Source organism: Zootoca vivipara, chromosome 5 (genome assembly GCF_963506605.1).
Source record: "Zootoca vivipara chromosome 5, rZooViv1.1, whole genome shotgun sequence".
In the NCBI taxonomy this organism is placed as follows: Eukaryota; Metazoa; Chordata; class Lepidosauria; order Squamata; family Lacertidae; genus Zootoca; species Zootoca vivipara.
In genome coordinates, this window is record NC_083280.1 from 51,733,590 (window position 1) to 51,747,186 (window position 13,597).

Below are 13,597 nucleotides of genomic sequence, written 5' to 3' on the forward strand. Positions count from 1 at the left end.
TCGCTGCTGAGGTGCACTCACCATTCTGACACCCGAGGAGACTATGCTGATGCATCTCCAGCTGTTGCAGTTGACTATGGACAACCTGAGACATCACAAAAGTACATGGCAGCTGAGTGGATATAAAGGTGGGCCATTTTCTCTTCCCCAGCAGGAGCAGCTGAGACATTCAGCAGTCTTTTTCCTCAGTTGTTTGGAGGCAAATTGGCAGTTGGCTGGAGGTGATCATCTGGTGGTGGGATGCTGTGTCTATTCCATCTTTTTCTTCAAGGACAGATAACCTAGTCAAAAGCCTGAGTTTAGTATGGGCTATAAATATTTTTAATAATGATCAAATCATTGCTGAGGTGCCACCACAATTGTCAGGCCTAGCTAGCTAGGGAGGTTGTGCTGATTCCTCCTCAGCTGTTGCCGTTAGCTACAGGTGGCCTATGATGTCACAAAAAGGACATGGCATCTGAAGGGGAAATGGCAGTTACTAGTGGTAGGAGGAAGGGACCAGCACCAGGAGAAGCAGGCTAAGGGCAAGCTGTGGCAGGGGAAGCTTGGCTCCTTCCTTTCAGCTTGAGTTGCTAACTTTTTGTGCTCTGAGGGCTCTTGAACCAGTCATACCTGTAAAACAAATGAACACACTGCTTTTGTCACTGTGTGGTCCCCATCCCAAATAAACTTAGGATCCCCTACGGTTTGAGTAATTATCTTTTAGTTGAAATATGTCTGCCGGGCCTAGTAAGGTGCTTGCCTCAGGATCAATCAATGTGAACATTCACATATTTTATTTAAAATCATTTATAAATTGCTTATTTTTTTTTAAAAAAAATACACAGCATACATTATAAAAGCAAAATAACTTAAACAAGCATACAACACAAAACCAATAAAACAGTAGTATAAATGCATGTTGAAAACCAATGAAAACAGGATTTCAGGGAATTCAGACAAATAAAAACAAGGTCCTATCTTATGGATCAGGGAGAGCCTGGGCAAAAAGAAGTCTTTACAAGAAGACCCCTAGTGCAATGCTAGCACTCTACTTGTGGGCCATGATAAGCCACAAAGACCTGGGTTTGAATTTCACTTCTGCCCCCAAACTCAAGATAATTCTTTGGAGGAGGGGAGATGTTATGTCTTCAGTATCCCTCCTTTTTCCTTGCCCCACATATTTACAAATCTTTTCAGTTGCCAGTACTATGCCGAAGATTAAACCTGCGGCCTTGTGCCAGGAATGCAGGACTCTGCCTTACACCCCATCAGGCAGTTAGGCTACCTACTGTAGTTTAATATTATCTACACCTCTGGCCTTACCAACATGGTGCCTGCAGGTGCCATGGTGCCCACCATTTCCTGCCAAAGAGACAAGCTCCCCAGCTCCCCTTCACACCACATTTCAGGATTCAAAGTCTATATACTTGAGGAAGCAGCCCCTGGTCTCTTTCCTAGGGTTGCCAGACCCCCCCCCCCGAGAAAATCTGAATTCTTCAAGTTAGCCTGTGACCACAGCCCCCCCCCCAGGGGGAGGACTTGGATCTCCAGGTGGGGAAGAGCACCTTTAAATTTTTATTACTATTAAGATCAAGTCTGTGCATGCAGTTTGCAAGCTTCAGCACAGCAGGAGCTTGTTGCAAATAATTGCATAACCTCTCAGGGCAGGCTTCCTCCTCCCATTTAACCTCTTGCCTCCAGGGTTCAGAGGTGAAAGGGATGGTACAAGAAGAGGGGGGGAAACGGACTGGGTTAAATAGGAGAAGGGTTATGAGCGGAGGCAGATTTAGGGGAGCTCAATCAGTTATGAATACACATATGAGCCTGGCATGAAGCGAGGGGGGGGCACAAAAGGTAACAAAGCATATTAAGAAGAGCAGCAGCAGGAACCAAACCTGTTGCCTCTTCTCCCTGCCACAACTCCTGGGTGACTTCTTCTTCTTCTGGAGCCAGCTCTGAGGAGGCAAGGATAAAAATTGACCCAAGGAGACAGGAGTGCTGAGAGACTGAGTGGAGCCTGAGAGCCTGGAAAAGGTATTTTATTTATTTATTTTCATTTAGAGTGAAGTGGAGACTAGTAAATCACATCGGGGTAAATGGGTGATGTGGGGGTTGCCGTTGAGGCTGAAGAAAATAAAAGGCTGAATTGGGAAGTTCCCAATCCCAGTCCAGCAAGGTTTTTTTCCCTTCCAGCACCAGGACTGTTTCAAAATAAAATCTAGATTGAAAGGGGCCTTCTGCTAGCCTACTGGTATTTTTGGCTCCTCCCACTGTGTCTTAAACACAGAACTTGGGAAATAAATTATGTCTGTGCATGAAATAGAAGTTTTGAAAGGTGAAGAGTACCCTTGACACTTTAACTTAAGTGGACAGAAACACCCATCGCATACTGTGTCTTAAACACAGGGCTTGGGAAATAAATTGTGATTTCAGAAAGAGGTTCAGAATGTTAATTTCCTTTGTGATAGTGACACTACGCCCACCTGATCACTCCCCACTTCTGCTAGATTGATTTATATGGCAGAAAGGTAGACCTGCGCTGCAGGTGATCGCATACGCTTTTATTAACGTTACATGTTCCGATGTATTTTCTTTATTTTATTCCAAACAAGCAGGAATGTAGTGGGGCACCTTAAAGAGTAGTCAATTGTATAATGATATAAGTATTGGTGAAGGATGGGGGGGGGGGTAAATAGTGAGGTGAGAAGGAAATTAAATGCTTAAAGTACTAACTGGCAAATGCATCATTAACACCTGCTGTTCATAAAAGCCTTTCACAAACTTAAGTTTCATGCTTAATGTTTCATGCTTAATGATACCACCAGGGCCCACCTTGTGACATCACTACGGTCAATCCCTAAATCTCAGATTTCAGCCTTCAAATTCCAGGGTCTTTGATCTCCTGACCTCATAGCCCTAGGCCTCGGTCCTTTGTGAAATGGGGTAAGGCAAGGAGAACGCACAGATCTTCTAGAATTATCCCATTCAAACACAGCACTTTGATGTATGTTGCCCTCTCCCACTTGATTATTTATCATGGCCACGTTACATTTTCATAGAGGGAGATGAATAAGCACACCTCTGAACTGCCCTACATGAACAACTGGAGAACTTTTCTTTTGCAAGGAAGCATTGTTTGCCCCCCCCCTTTTTTCTCCTTTATTTCTTTCCAACACCCTTTTACATTTGTATGCTTATAGTTTGGTGCGATCATTCTTCCATTTAGGAAAGTATCAACAGCAAATAGAGCATTTTGGAATGAAGTAACAAGAATTTATCCTCTCTAATTGTTTGTACTTAAACTAAATGAAATCCTATGGGTCCCCCCCCCTTCTACCCTCCCTTATCCCCACACAAGCACTGGAATTTTATTTTTTAACCTTTAAGAAAATGATTTAGACTGCTTGTTGCTAAAGATATTGAGGAGCAGGACCCTAGGGCTGCATCTTCTACACCACACATTGGAACCCCCCCCCCAATACTCTTGGGAACTGTCGTTTAAATATGTGTTAAATGTATGGTATGAACTTAGCCTGTATTAGCTCCTCAGATATTATACATTTTCTACAAGTTTGATTCACGCCCCCCCTTCAATGCCCTATGTAGTTTTGTTTAACTTATGTGACTATTTCTTCATGGAGAATGTGATTCTGTGAAGAACTGATTTTACAAGACTAGTGAATAGGGAATTGATAACAAAGGCAGGACTGTCTTTTACCTCGGTCTCTCTCCATAAATTATACTCTCTAATCTGCTAATTTGATGGACCCCCTTCACCCAAACAAATTCCTTGCTTCTGCCAAATGGCCAGTGTCCAGGCCAGTCAGCATATGATGCAGTGTATTGATTTATGGTATATTTCACTGTGCCTGTGTTCAAATGAAGCTTTGATTGCTATAGTTGGAATGAACATTAAAAGGTTTCCTTAAATGTTTTCCTCCTTAGTTTCCTGCAAAAAGGTGGTATTTGCCTCATAAGAAATTTTTAAAAATGGATCTGTTCCTCTGGTTTCTTGTAACATCACCATCCTAGGGCATTTTGACCACAAACATTGAGCTTACAAATGTTCAACATATACACAGTTTAAATCATCAGAGCATTCAGCCTTCTGTTACTTTGGCGTGGAGATAATCTACACATAAATCACGAGGGGACCTCATTTCCTATGAAAAGATGGTGATTTCCCATGTAATAAACACCCTCTGTCACTTATAAAAACCCCAGCAATGCCTGGCATTCTGTAGGGACGGGGGCTTTGTGCAAAAGGTTTCTGTCCTCTGCTAGAGGTTTGACAGAAGGTGGCTGGGATATTTTGTGAAGAGGCTTTGCAGATTGTAAAATAGTCGCTAGTTTTATAAGTGGGAGATTTAAATAAACACAAGGAAAGATTCAGGTCACTTTTCATTCTCAAGCCTGTTTCTGTTTTCTCTCCTCAGGTGCACTTAAATTCATATTCACAGCCAAGGTCCTCCCAGGGGATTTTATATACCTCATTTTGTCCCTCATTTTGAAGAGTGCTCTGCTTAAGGGCAATTGTTTTCAATGCATTAGTGTACTTCAGCATGTTGTCAGATGGTGTTTTCAACATGTACATAATTACAGCTGGTCACTCAAGCATGGCCCATCAAGGCTCCATATCAGCTGGTTGTCAAGCTTAGATTGTCACTAGTAGTCAGAGTAACAACAGCCCTTCTCCATTATGGGGAAGTCAAAAAGCCAACTTTAGTGAATGTGGTGGAAATGGAAAACATCAGGAGCAGGCTTTACTAGGATAGAGCTGAAAATCTGGTGGCTCAATGATGAACAGGACAGAACTTACCAAAACTGAAATCCATTTGGTATCCAAGTATCAAAGTTCAAGAATCCTGATTCTGTCTTCACTACAGCATTAGCTAGCCCTCCCAGTTTGGTGTAATCTGGAAATTTGATTGGCGGATGGCACTAACATAGGAAAAACACTTCATAAAATGAAAAGGGAAGCTGTTGTAGCTATTGCAATGGTGTTGTGGAGTCACTTTTCTTGCTTGGCCAGCCATTTCACTCATTAACACAGGGGGTTAATTCAGGAACCCCTGTTGTGTCCTAGGTTACCATATCATGTCTTATATGGACATTGTAGCGTTTGAGGGCCACTTAAGCCCTGAATAGTTTGCAAGCATAGATGCAACTGAAACTGGCCCAGAAAACAAACTAAGGGATTTTTATTGTGAATGATTTAATCGAGGGTGCTATTAGCAGCCTTCTCATTGAACTATCCTGTCCAGAAAAGCCCATTATAATTTGGCATTCACTGGTGGAGGTAGAGGGGGATCCCTGGAATGGAAAGCTGCTGCTGTGCTAGTATTCAAACTGGGGTGAATCCACCAGCCCACATTTCCCACTTTTCAGAAGCTGGTCATAAACATAAACGGCCTTGGATATTTAAATAAAGCCATTATGAGTATTCTCTATTTGTTAGCTGGTCATCAACTTTAGATGCAATTAAAGTGAAATTACCTCTGATAGACACATGGTTATGAACTTTCAGCCATAACTCCCTTGGTATTGCATTATTGTTTCAAATTAAAATGGTGTTTCTCTTTGCTTAAAACCTCACATTATTTTTTTAAAGCCATGGTGTGCCTAGAGAGTGATGAAATGCAAAACACACAGCCTTGCAGGGCCTTGTAAAAAGCACACAAAGACACTTGTTCAGCACAGTAAAGATAAGAATTATGAATTTATGGTTTCACAATATTGCTTACAGCAAAGTAGTGGAAGCTGGGACTTAGGCTTTTCTAGAAAGGATAATTAGAAACAATAAATAGTCACAGGACAATATTGCCCTAATCAGTTAATCATCCCTACCCAAAGTGATAAAATGACCGTTATTAATGCTTTTTTTTTTGGCATAAAGATTACTTTGGATAGAATGGCATCCTGTTTATCCACTGTTAATGTTCAGCTATTGCTTAAATAACTGTGTACTATTAAACTGAAAGGCTTAAATGTAGTCGGGTTCATACTTTTGGAAATCCCCACTTTGGAAGATGTGGGGATGTCAGTGGGCAACACTTGGATAGAAGTGACATTTATGATAACTGGTGTACAAGGGCGTACCCACCATGGGGCAAGTTAGGGCAGCTGCCCTACTCTAGAAGCCAGCTGGCAGCTGCCCCTCTCTAGAAGCAAAAGGACGCAGCGAGGGAGAGGAGGGGAGAGAGCGCAACACCCTCCTGCTGGAGCTCGCCCGGGCTGCCTCCCCACAGCCTTCACTCGTTCAGCTCATTCTGCTGCTGCTCTTACTAGAGCAAACAAGGAGGGGGGAATGGAGAACCAGAATTGGAAGAGCTGGGGTGTGGATTAAAACACTGTACGTAAAACACCACACTCACTCTGATGTTCCTCCCAGGGATCGCGGTGGGAGGGAGGGGGGAAGAGAGAGAGAGAGAGAGAGAGAGAGAGAGAGAGAGAGAGAGAGAGAGAGAGAGAGAGAGAGAGAGAGAGAGAGAGAGAGAACTTGAAGCTGGCTGCTGAAGGATTGAAGTCTCTCTCTCGCGCGCGTGCGCGTAAAGAGAGGAGGCTGGACAGGGCGAGCCTTCCAAAGCTCCTGTGCCAGTATTTAAGATACAATTTGTTTCCTTGTTTCAGGTAGCAAATGGTCGGCACCACAGCTTTTACTCTTGTCCTTGGGGAGGGGGGATCTTTATCAGTTTAATGAAACCTCCAGCGATAATGAGGTGTGAAAGGAGTTCCGTTTTAACTGGGTGGTTTTGCATAAGGAGGCTTGGAAGGCATGGGAATGCAATGGTGTTATATCTTTCCCAATTGTCCTCCCTCCTTTGTGTCTTTTATCATCCAAGCTGTTTGGGCAGCCACTGTGTGATGTGATCTTAAAAGATGTGTGTTAGAAAGGGTGGGCATAGATGTCTCAGTTTTCTCTTTCAGCCTTAAAGGGCCAGCACCCCTTTATTGCTATAAAGCAGGCATGTCCAACAGGTAGATCATGATCTACTAATAGATCACTGGACGTCTGTGGTAGATCACTGGCTCCCCCCAAAGAAGCTCAGCAACTTTGGCTCCCCTAAAAAAAGCTCTACATCTTTGCCCTGAAGCCCCCAAAACAGGGCTTTCCTTCCTAAATAAAGCTAAACTTTGACCTGAACCCGCTAAAACATGGATGGCTTTCCTTCCTAAAAAAAAGCTCAACAACCTCAACCTGAACCCCCAAAAGGGGGTAGATCAATCACTGCCAGTTTTTAACTCTTGGAAGTTGGCCACCCCTGCTATAAAGAGTCTGCATGTAGCTTCATTGGAAGCGATGGTATGTTGGCATTGACAACAGATATTTTTTATGTTGTTATGTATTACGGTTTTTAGTTTCTTTGCTGTCTCACCAATAGAAAAACCTGGGTGGTCACTGTTAGGGAATTTTATGGGGGGGGGCACCCAAACGAGGCTTCATTTGGGAATCAAGATTGGCACAAATGCCCTCAAGGGGACCCCATTTGATCCTACAACACCACTCTAGTATCGCACCAACACGAACCCCCTCAAGATCAAGCCCTGTGTAATAAAGGCTCCCTTTCCTACCCTTTCTCTGTTGCCTGAGACTCTATGTAACCATATTTCTTTATGAATGAATACAGTGTATCTTTATTTCTAAATGAAACCCCCTTTTGCTACTCTGGCCAAGGGCTCTCAGGGATGCAGGGAACAGCCATAATCCTTTAAGCAAGAGGTCAGGTAGCCAGGGTGGTGCTCCTCTGCATATCCATAATCCATTCAGGTACCATCTCCTGCCATTCCCAACCCTCCAAAGCCAGAGGCAATACTCACACCTGGACCCATTGTCCCCCCCCCCCGCCAGGTACTCAAGGATCCCCTCCCAGATACTTACTGGTACTTGCTTAACAATGTTCTGGGACATCGTGCATTGTTACCGTATGTTAATCCTGTTTACCTCCTGTTTACCTGTATGCTAATGCCCCTTGCCCCTTCCCCTTTTCTGACGTTTTACCCTGTCACAAGTGATGTATGTATGATGCTTTCGATGTACATTATGGGATGGTGGTGGGAACTTTTAAAAGTTCTTGCAGCCCTGTTCATGGTGTTCAGTCTGGCATTGAACCTGCTGCGCAGTAATAAACCTTGCTGTTTGCTCCGGATCGTGGCTGGACTCCTTCCTTTTATACTCTGCAACGACCACAGGCCCTTGCCTGATGAGCTGGGTGGCTGAGCATTCTCGCACCCAGAATTTTGCCCTAACAGTCGCTTTTTATCTTTGGGCGATGCTCAGAACAAAACAGGAAGAAAGCAGGTGGTGGACTTTTGGGGGAATTGGAGTCCTTTTACTTCTTCTTCTCTCCTTTAGGAGGGATATAACTTTCCATCTCCTTCTCATAATGAACTTTGCCACTGTTTGCCATGTCTTCAAACTTGCCTATTTGTTTTGCTGACATTGTCCACCATTCAGACAATTGGGTTGCATTTCGCAGGGCAGAAGAGTCCGGACCTTGGTGTATTCAGCTTGCTAGGCTTACAGGAATCCGGACGTATGAAAGGGGTCGGTCTTGCTGTGGGCAGGATTCCTGCATTACCGGGGGGGGGTTGGACTAGATGACCCTGGGGGTCCCTTTCAGGCCAGCTCTACAGGATTTCTGTGAGGGGTTCAAGTGAAAGGAGCGGCTGTAGATAGTTTCTGTGCTTCAGGCTGCTATCCTATACAGGCTTACCTAGGCATAGATTGATTTCTTAAGATGGTTGTGTGAAAATTATTATGGACAAAGTATAATCATGTAGCGCCTGTATTGTAGGCTCAGCTTATAAATATGTGTAAATAAGCAATACATCATAAAGACACCACTATCTCCACTGTGGAAATATGAACCCTGGGTAAGTGCCTGGGCCCCTGGAATCTCACTGTTGTGGATATTGGGGTGGCATGGAACAATATTAAAACTTGCAGTTTGCCCCCCCCTCCTCCATTCCCTCAATACTTTTCATATAATCATAGAATCACAGTACTCCAGGTGAGGTCTGACCAGGGCAGAATACAGTGGTACTATTACTTCCCTTGATCTAGATGCTATACTCCTATTGATGCAGCCCAGAATGGGATAAGGCAAAAGATGGGATAAGGCAAAAGAAGGCAAACTTTAATTTATTTCTGTACAGCAGGCTTTGCTAAGCTGATTCCCCTCCGTGTGCTTTGGACTACAACTCCCATCTGCCTCTGGCAGCGCAGTTGTGGTCCAAAGCACGTGGAAGGTGCCAGGCTGTCAAAGGATGCTGTTCATTCATAATATGAGTGCCCATGTGCGTAGTATGGGATATGCCTTGTCCTTGCTCTTGCGTAACCACAGCTGGGCCTCAGCAGGCTCATTGAGAATGTCCCTTTTTATAGCTGCTTGTCCTGACCTTTCTCTGATCCTCCTTATTATTTCCCTGGATTTCCTCCCTTTTGGTGTTATTAGACTGGAGTCAGTTTCACCTGGGCTCTGTAGCCCCACCCACGTCCCCACTTTGTGGCACCTCCCCTCCTGTGCCTTGGCCCCGCCCCTTGCCCCTCCCCTCCCATGCCTTGGGCCCACCCCTTGCCCCCCCCCCTAGTTTTGATCCTGGGTACGCCCCTGCTGGTGTATCCAAGTGGAGGGATGTACTATACTGTAACATAGCTTGCCTATTTGCCTGCCTTCTGCCTGGTGTTCTTGGATCCAATCCTATCTTACTTGTGCCCTGGTGCCATCTTGCTTGGTGCATTCAGAAAACTAAACTAGCATACAGATAAGACTACATTAGAACCTTTTTTCCTTTCTGTTGGTAGGGAGTTTGACATGGGACAGTGTGCAAGCATGCTGCCTGTATTCTAATCATAGAGATGGAAAGGACCCCAACGGTCAGCCTCCCCTGTTGATGCAGGCAATCTACTGCTATAGCATCCCAGATAGGTGGCAATCAGATAGGTGGCATCCCAGATAGGTGGAAAGTTAAGAAGCATCCATCATCTCTTGAAGCAGTACAATCTACTGTTGAGCAGCTTGTGTCACCAGGAAGTTCTTCCTTCTAAGTCCTCCTCCATTTGCACCTGTTAGTTCAAATCTTAACCTCTGGAAGCACAGGGAACAAATTTGCTCCATCAACTACCGGTATGTGACAGTATCATCTCTTCTCACCTCCTGGTGAAACATACCCAAACTCCTTAATTCTTTCCTCCTCTGAATTGGCCTCCAGACCCCTCACCTCCTTTGATCCCCTCTTATATCTGCACTCAGAAATCAGTTATGTTGAATCTTTGAGAAAATCCGCAAAATATACTTAGAGCAAAGGACTTTGCTCAAAGAATCCTGGGAACTAAGTTTTGTTAAGGATGCTAGGAAATTGGAGCTCTGTGAGGGGGAAACTACAATTCCCAGGATTCTTTGGGGGGTGTCATCTGCTTTAAATGTGCATTGGATGTGCTAAATGTATGCCCTTCCTTAGTTGCCAAAGAGGTTTTTGACTGAAAGTGTTAATACTGTTTCATACTGAACTCTGCCAACATGAGACGGTCTGTAGAATGATAATAAACTTTATAGATTTTTCCTGCTTCTTCCAAAAGCTTCTGAATCGCCTATATAGCTGGGATAATGAGACTAGCAGTATTTGGCTTTTGCTATCCCAGGCACAAAGGAAACACATCCAAAATCTCTGAACTATGACACTTGGCATCCTTTAAAGGAAGGAATGCAGGCAGCATACAGATTCTCAGTTCTATGCAGCATCTCTCTGTATCAGAACTATATACTGTATAGGAATAAGTTTTAAGGACCTGCCAAATTACCCAACTCATTTTGCCTGATGAAATGTGGAGTTGGCTCCATCCACATTGCATTGTAACCTGTGGTTGTGTTCACATGAATTGGGTCAAAAAATGATTTCCCCTTCTACAACTAATCAGGCATCACCAGCAACCCCTTCTTCAGTGTGACTTGCTTTACTTTGCTTAGATCACAGCTATCAGTTCCTCAGACCTTTGAAAACAAGCTGAGCTGAGATTCCAGACAGCATTGGTGCTTTTCAGAGGACCAGTGAATGTGTAGGGCAGCGGTCAGATTCACGTCAGTAGTTCCTGCTTCCCACCTGGTTCTCTGAACAGAGCCCATGTATATACAACTTGTGCACATGTAGGTGTTCTCTCTCTCCCCCCCCCCCCGTGTGTGTGTGTGTGTGTGTGTGTGTGTGTGTGTGTATTCTGCATTTTGCAGGGCACCAAGTTGTATGGGGAGAAGAGCCTTCACGCATACATGCTCCACATCTGAAAGAGCAGACGAATGCATGAAAGCCAGGAGTGGGTCATGATCCCAAGGACCTCAATCCCTCAACATATTTGCTGGTCCACTGAAAGGGATTATGGCAACTGATAGTATAAATAATTCTTGCCAATGGCCAATATCTTATGAGACAAATAAGTTATACATTTGACTCTGAAATAGAAGTTTTCAAAGTAGTGATTCTGTGGATGTAAGACCTTTCCAGAGATAAGAAAAGCTAAGTTTGTGTTAATCAAAAGACACAATTTGAGGTCAGACATTAGAAATAACCGCTTCTATCAGACTGTTCTACCAGACTGTCAAAATGGAAATTCTCCAGCAGTCACAGCACTCATAATGTCTTCAAAGATACTAGTGAATCCATCTGGACACAATTATAGCCCTTTCTGCCATTTGTTCCGTCCAGATCATTTGGCTCCTATGCATCAACAAATGCCTGTGTAATGGTCCTAATAAAATGTGGACTGCTAATGAGACACAGTACCAATATTGGTATAAATATGAGCTGGAGTAAAGCTACAAACAGCACAAATTAGGTTTTCCTAATGCACCTTTCACATTGTTTCATGGTCCAGGTTAGCTTCTTATTATATCACGTTTATATATCCTATGGTTAAATGGGTGCAAGGGTGGCAGTTGTGTGTTAAACAGTCAATTAAACACAGAAGAACCAGCCAAGACAGAGCAATGCATGTGGTGGTGGTTGCCTCATGATATTTTTTTGGGGGGTGGGGAGGTGGAATCTAAGCCATATATGCAGACATGACTTTTGTGGCATGACTACTGCTATGCTGTTTTGGTATTAGAACGGAAAGGTGAAGATTAATCTTGTTGCCCACCTACAGTTACAAAAGAAATTAAACTCCAAGAAGAGTTAGGCTGTAATTAGGCAGGCAGCCTTCTTGCAAAACTTTGGGAATATGTCAAAGGTTTTCTTATTCCAGCAGACATTTTAAGGAGTGTTTGGCTTTATGATGACTTTTTAGTGTTTTATTCTCTGTATGGTTTATTTTTATGACCATTATTTAGAAATGCTAATGATTAAGCAGTATATAAATGACCTAAATGAATAAAACACCAGATTCTATACACATCTGGGAATAAACCCCAATGAAAACAATGGGACATACTTCTAAGTACGTATGCATGGGATTTTGCTATTACATATTTTAATTGTGGGCTTTGTAATCAGCCTCTTTGGCTTGGAGTCATTTTATGTACACCACACACAACCAGAACACTTATTCATAAAGATCCATATATACAACAGATCTACCAATAATGAAATAATAGATCTGTGTTAGATTTTTTTAAAAAAATTACCTATAAAAATGGTAGAGATGGACACCTCAAAACCACAAGTTGTTTCCTGGTTTTCTTTAATCAACATAAGGCAAAAATTTACATTGAGGAGGAAACCATCCATACCTTGTGTATCATAATTACTGTTTAGCAATCTCGCACTAAGAAAAAATTATTAAAACTTCATGACTCATTAATAGTAAGTGATCACAATCACTTAATAGAAGAGGAAAGTGAGCTAATGATAGAAACTCTGATTAATGATTTTAACCTCAAGACACGAAGTCAAGTGAAATTAATAGCTCTGGATAGTGAATGTAAGGTTAATGTCTCATGCAGACTGCCTCTCGGTGGAGGCAACTGAGAAACAGACAAGGACTGGGTTGCACAGACAGATTTTTCATGTGTACTAGGCAGCATCTTTTACTACCAGCATTTTTCTAAACCAAGTTGAAAGGTTTTGTGCAAGCACAATAGCTAATCAGAGGGGAGGGGCAGGGGAATACATAATTAAAATGCAACAATACCTTCAAACTCTTGAAATATTTTCAGAGTGAGGCATATTAGGGACATAAAGAAGCTGTCTTCTACTAAATCAGACTACTGAGCCATCTAGCTCAATATTACTTACACTGACAGGCAGCAGCTCTCCAGGGTTCCAGGAAGAACCCTTTCTCCGCCTTGCTTGGAGATGCCAGGGATTGAACCTGGGACCTTCTGCACATAAAGCATGTGCTCTGCCCAGCAGCGCATGGGACAGTGGGGCTGAGTCTGGCTGAGTCACTGCAGCATACTGGGACAGAAGGAGGGAGAGGCATGTCAAAGTCAGTGCAATGTTAATGTGCTGGCTGCCTCTATTGGCGCGTTTGTACCATACTGACCTCACTGCTGCTGTGCCCCTCCCCTTCTTCATCCTAATATGCTGCAGCAAGCAACTGGATAGAGGTCAGGTGTGGAACACAGCCCTTGCATGACATCCACTGTTGACTCTCCTACCTTGGTGCATCCTGCACAGTTAGAGA

General features: G+C 43.4%; 2 long non-coding RNA genes across 2 annotated transcripts in view; both read right to left on the reverse strand.

The window, feature by feature from the left end:
• The window catches only part of LOC118096462 (uncharacterized), a 91,119-nt gene extending 90,943 nt beyond the window's left edge, over window positions 1-176 (reverse strand). The window contains exon 1 of the long non-coding RNA XR_004693926.2: window positions 22-176. This is a non-coding gene — a long non-coding RNA (uncharacterized LOC118096462). The remainder of the gene's footprint in view (window positions 1-21) is intronic.
• Window positions 177-204: 28 nt separating this feature from the next.
• On the reverse strand, window positions 205-13,356 carry LOC118096601 (uncharacterized). Its single transcript, XR_004693941.2, has 3 exons — window positions 13,207-13,356; window positions 1,878-1,937; window positions 205-281 (listed from the first exon to the last, which is right to left on the reverse strand). It is a non-coding gene; the product is annotated as an uncharacterized LOC118096601 (long non-coding RNA).
• Window positions 13,357-13,597: the final 241 nt, after the last annotated feature.